Below are 5,705 nucleotides of genomic sequence, written 5' to 3' on the forward strand. Positions count from 1 at the left end.
GATCGTTGTGATAGCGAAATATATCCCTTGCTGAGACCTCTATGCCTGGCCTGTATAAGCAGATATACTCACTGCGGACAATCCTCGTCAGATAGCTGAACTCGTCAATACCGATTCATTCAAAAGAGGTGTTTATTCTTTAACATCAGGTTACAGCAGATGATAGGAACAGCAGTTGAACGGTTATAGTATTGTGCGGTCAGAAAATGATGCCTTTCCTACGTACTGTGCAGATTATATGTGTGTCCTGTTACATGTGGCTTGCTAGCTTTGGCCATGACACAGGAAGTACTGCACACAGGAAGAAGGAAGGGGCGTACACTAGGGGGAAATACATCGTCACATGACAAAGAATCACAGAAAAACATGTACATTACAACAAAAGGCCACTAGATGGCAGCATAGGATAACACATGGATTTAACTATGAGAAAATAGTTAGGCAAATCACACTATATAAATTCTAACCTATATAACAATGCTAATATTAACTGAGGCTATGCATCTCATATTCTATGCCCCTATTGGGGCGGCACAAACTTTAAAAATTCACATCAATCATAAGAAACGACCGGCCGGTAAACTCCAAATGAACAGCCTGCACTTCGCATCCGGTGTAGCGTCAGATAGACCCGCCCCCGAGTCTATCATTTATGGGATATCGCTGTGGAGGCACCCAAAGAAAGCGCTGGGCAGCTTGCTGATATGCAAGGGAGCTTTTGGCTGTGAGTTTACATCCATCTATATGTGGTGAGTGCCCACTCATAAGGGGGTGTTTGTGTGGCACAAGGTGACTTTTGAAACAACTATAAAGCACTTTGGTACTATATATTTATATATTCATTAATTTATTTATTTATTTTTGCACTTTATTGAATCATTTTTTATGGATTATTTATTTATCACTTTGGATGTGATATGAATTTTGCACAGTTAATTTTTTTCACAAGGAGTACGTAATGTTATTCACAAATATATGAGTATGTTATGAAATATTCATTCACATTTATGTCACATTTGTCATTAATATACACTATTTGGTATTAATTGATTTGATCAATTATTCTAAGTTGATCATTTATTTATCACTGATTAATTATTAATACCAATAATGGTTACTAGCGCTGCATATTTATTTACTTGCTAAACACAGAAACATGGCTCTTAACACCTTCCCCAATATTATTAATAAACTGATTAAACAATATGGGGCATAGCACAGAACCCTGGGGCGCGCCACTCTCGACCTTAGACCAATGTGAAAAAGAGCCACTTATCAATACTCTCTGGACACATTCCTGTAGCCACAGGTCAGGTGCAAAACCCAATCAGGGCCCAGTACTCTGTAAGAGCCATGATTGGGCAAAGTCATGATGACTTTGCCCAATCATGGCTCACCTGCCAGATGCTGTACAACTGTAAACAGTTGGGCAAAGCTATCTGTCACTGCTAGCTCTGCCCAATTGTTTATATGTTGCCGGCATGGGTCAAAATGCCACTCTGCGGTGGGTGTTTGTCGCAAGCAGACGGGATGGAGGTTGTCATTTTTTAAAATTATTATGATTTCTATTTATTTTTTATTGTTTTATTTTTACATCGAGTTGTCATCGCTGTGGATGATGCTGGACGTTGTGATTGACGCTGGATTATGTCGGGGGATCAATTTTCAGGTTTAAAAAAAAAAAAGACTTGTCAAAATCTTGTCTTTTGTTTTTCAAATAAAGGATTTTTTCAAAAGTCTGGTGTTTTTATTTACAATTTGATTGCAATTTTTTTTGTCGCATGGTTTTTGGGCAAATGTTTATCAAACCAGTATTTATAAACTAAATGAAAATTAAGTGCACAGAAACATCATAGAATACCCGATTTTTTGGTAAAATAGGAAAAATGGGGTCACGTTGGGTAAATGGATACCAAACATGTCAAGCCTTAAAATTGCGTTCACACGAGAAGCCGCAAAAAACGTCAATACCCAAATGTTCCTAGGGAACATTTTAAACACTTTTACTGCTCATCAGTTTAGTGTTAACAGTGATTTATGGCCCTAGAATTGTTGCTCTCACTCCAATGTTCACGGCGATATGTAACATGTGTAGCGCAATTGTCACTTTTGCACGTAGGCGCACCAACATGTGTTTGTGTGTGCATCTGCGTGCACGTGGGGGGGCGGAGACTTTAAAAATGTTTTTTTTGCATTTTTTTATTTTTCTTATATGTTACTTGAATTTTTTCAATTTTTAAACACTTTTTTTTCTACACTAACCTTATTGCTATCACATAGGGGGCTAACAAGCACCCTATGTAATAGCAGATGGGGTGTGACAAGTCCTCTTTATGGAAACATCAGCGGTCATTCAGACCCCTAATGTCACCTAGGAACCCCAAAGAAGCAGAGAACTGCTTCCCCAGCTTCTTCTCCTGGCTCTAAGAGCCGGAGACTGTAACTAATGACACCGGAATTGATGTAATACACATCACTTCCGGGTCCAGTAATAATCGGAGGAGAGAATAGCAGTTGGAAGCGGCTGAATCTCTCTCCGATCATTGCGGGGAGACCCGCCAAGCCAGTCCCGGGCACCGCACGGGGGTAGCGGAGCCCGGGGGAAACCGGGTCCTGGCGGGGGAGGGGGGCGGTATGAATTTAAGGGCAGTGTACAGACGCTGGATTGGATCGCTTGTACATTAACAGCCATCGCTGGCTATTAAAAAGGATAGACGTATTGCGGCCCGGAAGTGGTTAAAGGGGTACCCTGATGTGAATAAGCACCCTCCCTGTGCCGAGGGCATGTGGCCTGGTATTGCGGGGGGGGGGGGCGCTTGCTCGTCCCCCCCTTTTCCTGCCCTGCTAGGCCTGTGCTCGACTCAAGGGTCTTTTTTCCCGCCATTTAGGGGGCTGGTGTGACTTTAAGGGGGAACCCCACACACTTTTGTTTTTTGTTTTTTACATGGGGTCCCTCCTAAAATTCCTACCAGGCCTTAAGGGTCTGGTATTGTTTGGGAGGGGGAACTACACACTTTTTTTTTCTTTTTAAATGTAATTTTTTTCAGTTTTGCTGCAGCAGGTTTTATACATTGTACAAATGTATCACTTTACACGCAGTTTAACGGGAGCCCCCAGGCATGATATTTAAAGGAATTTTTCATTTTTATTGTTATTGTTTCACTTTAAGTGATGTTAAAATCACTGTTCCTTGAAAAAATTTATTTTTTAAAAGTGTCATTGATACATGTGCCCCAGGGCAGTACCCAAATCCCTGTACCCTTTTTAAGGCCATTAACTTGCATATATGCCTTCAAAATGGGATAAATTGATTTTCAAAGTTCTACCCCCATAGATTTGCATTGAGTTTGAGTTTGAATTCGAACTTTTCCCATTTACGAAAGTTTGAATTCGAACTTAACAGGGGGGTGTTCGGCTCATCACTAATCTCTACTCACCTCTTCGTAGAATGTTAGTAGGTTGGTCTGACAAAAACAGTCCTTCCTAAAGCTGCTCTATACTACAAAATAATTTTTTGTAGTAAAAACAAAATGAAACAAATAATAATAATAATAATAATAGCCAGAAAAGAATTGCAAACTGTGAGGATTTTAGTGATTGTAGTGTAGTGAAAAAATGGCCAATTTCATTGAAAGGGTTAAGTACTCCCTTAGATTGAATGTCAGTAAAGTACCCATTTACACTGATGGTCAGTGTAGCACCCCCTTACATTAGTAGAGAACGTAATGCACCCTTACATTAGTGTTCATTGAGTGTAAAGAATGGGGGGTGCACTTCCAGCAGGCATGGGGTAACAGCAGGATAGGGCATATAGTGAGAGTGAAGGGAAGTATGCACAGACTTGGTGAGAGAAGTGGTATGGGTGCAGTGGTGGTAGTGAAATGGGGGGGAGGGGGTGTGCAGGTGCAGTGTTTATTGGGAAAACTTGTGCAGGCATGAGCTAAGAGATGGGCCAACAGATGAGAGGAGGGGTAAAGGGTAGGGTGGTAAAGGGGGTGCCAGTTTGATAGTGAAAGCAGGGTGGCAGTGTGCAGATAGGAATGGGTGGGCTTTACATGCAGACATTGTGTAAGAGTTTGAGGGGTTCTACACATGTACTGGTAAAAACTGGAGAAAGGGCATGCAGACATGGAGTGAGAATATATATATAGGTGCAATGGTAAGCGAAGGAGAATCCTGCAGGTGCGCTGCTGAGAGTGGGGCTAAGCATGCACAGGTGCAGTGCTGAGAGGTGGGCTCTAGGTGCAGTGGTGAGTGGTGGGGTACAGGTGCAGTGATGGGAAAGGGAGTGCGGACGCGTGGGTAGTGAAAGAAAATGAGAATGAGGTGTGATGCAGGGATGTGTTGTGTGATAATGAGGGGAGCTGGATAACATTTCAGGAGCAAGTCCAGCAAGTACAAATACAGCAAGTCCAGTTGCCTTGACTTATTTTTTACAGATATACCATGACCTGGATGAATGAGAACCTTCACAGACATATTTCAGGAGGGGGGTTTCAGTATTAGTGGAGGGGGGAAAACTGGCTGACATTGCAGGAGGGGGGTGGGTGATAGTGGGGAGGGGGGCTGGCTGATATATTCAGGCTGGCTGGCTGTAATATCTGTCAGGGAAGGAAGGGTTGTGTCCAGGAATCTACATCACTGCCACTGTTCAACTGGATAAAATATTAATCAAATGACCCTCCAGTCAGGATGTCCAGTGTAATAGGTTTTCTTTAACTCTTTTCTTTAACTTTGCTATTAGGATCTGCAGCATTACAAGGATCTGCAGCATTACAAGGGATTTGGATAATAGCAAATCCCTTGTAATCCTGCAGTAGAGCCAATGACTCCAAGACTAGTCATAATGGAGAATTTTTGATTGGTCGGTTTCCAGTCTTATACCCCACTCTCGGGGAAAGCAAACTATGATTCTGATGAAGGGGGCTTGCCTCTGAAATGCGTAAATCTTGGCTGACTGAGTTCGGTGGACGGTGATGTGACCAGAGGCTACCGTGTTACATAGACGGGGCGATACCATGTTGGGTTAACAGACAGTGTGGCCTCTCGTTTGTTGTTGAAGCCTGATGAAAACGTTTGTTTGCGAGTACTTTTATCCCTTGTTTTATTTATTGTAATAAATGATTTTATACACGGAGGTGGCGCTCTGTTCCCTTTTGTTTTCTATGTCCAGTGTAATAGGGACAAGCACTCAGCATAATTATCATAAAACAGGATTTCTTCAAGTCCATCCAAGTACCCAGCACCGACAAGATGTATAGGACTCCTGCTCTTGGGAGCATCTTTTAAGAGATTGGGAGGAAGAATTTCCCCAACTCCAGAACCGAACTTTTGAGCCACCAGGGTACAAACAATCTGGTCATCAGTGTCAGGCAAATGTATTTTGCCTGACACTGAAGTATTCCCTCAATAGGAGGTTGTCCAGATATCCCACAATGGAGATAGATGTATGTATGTATTGTACAGGATGCCAGGGTTGAGACCTGGAAGTGCGCTACATTTCCCTCTGTTTGGGTTGTGGTCCTTTTAAGGGGCAAATAAATATTAACTCACATATAGGAGGAAGTGTGTTTAAAAAGACAGGAAGCTCTAAACAGCAGATGAGAAGTAGTAAGAAGTTAGTATAGACAGACTGGGATCTGATAAGCTGTTTGTTCTGTGGAATTGCTGAACCCTGCTGGGAGCCTGATGGGCCTGGGACTGTT

The 5,705-nt window shown here is 42.3% G+C and overlaps 1 protein-coding gene across 1 annotated transcript in view; it reads right to left on the reverse strand.

The window, feature by feature from the left end:
* MYO16 (myosin XVI) overlaps positions 1 to 5,705 on the reverse strand; it is a 214,031-nt gene that overhangs the window by 112,069 nt on the left and 96,257 nt on the right. The gene's annotated exons all lie outside the window — the stretch shown is intronic.

Source organism: Nanorana parkeri, unplaced genomic scaffold, assembly GCF_000935625.1.
Source record: "Nanorana parkeri isolate BGI_ZX_2015 unplaced genomic scaffold, ASM93562v1 scaffold636, whole genome shotgun sequence".
NCBI lineage: Eukaryota > Metazoa > Chordata > Amphibia > Anura > Dicroglossidae > Nanorana > Nanorana parkeri.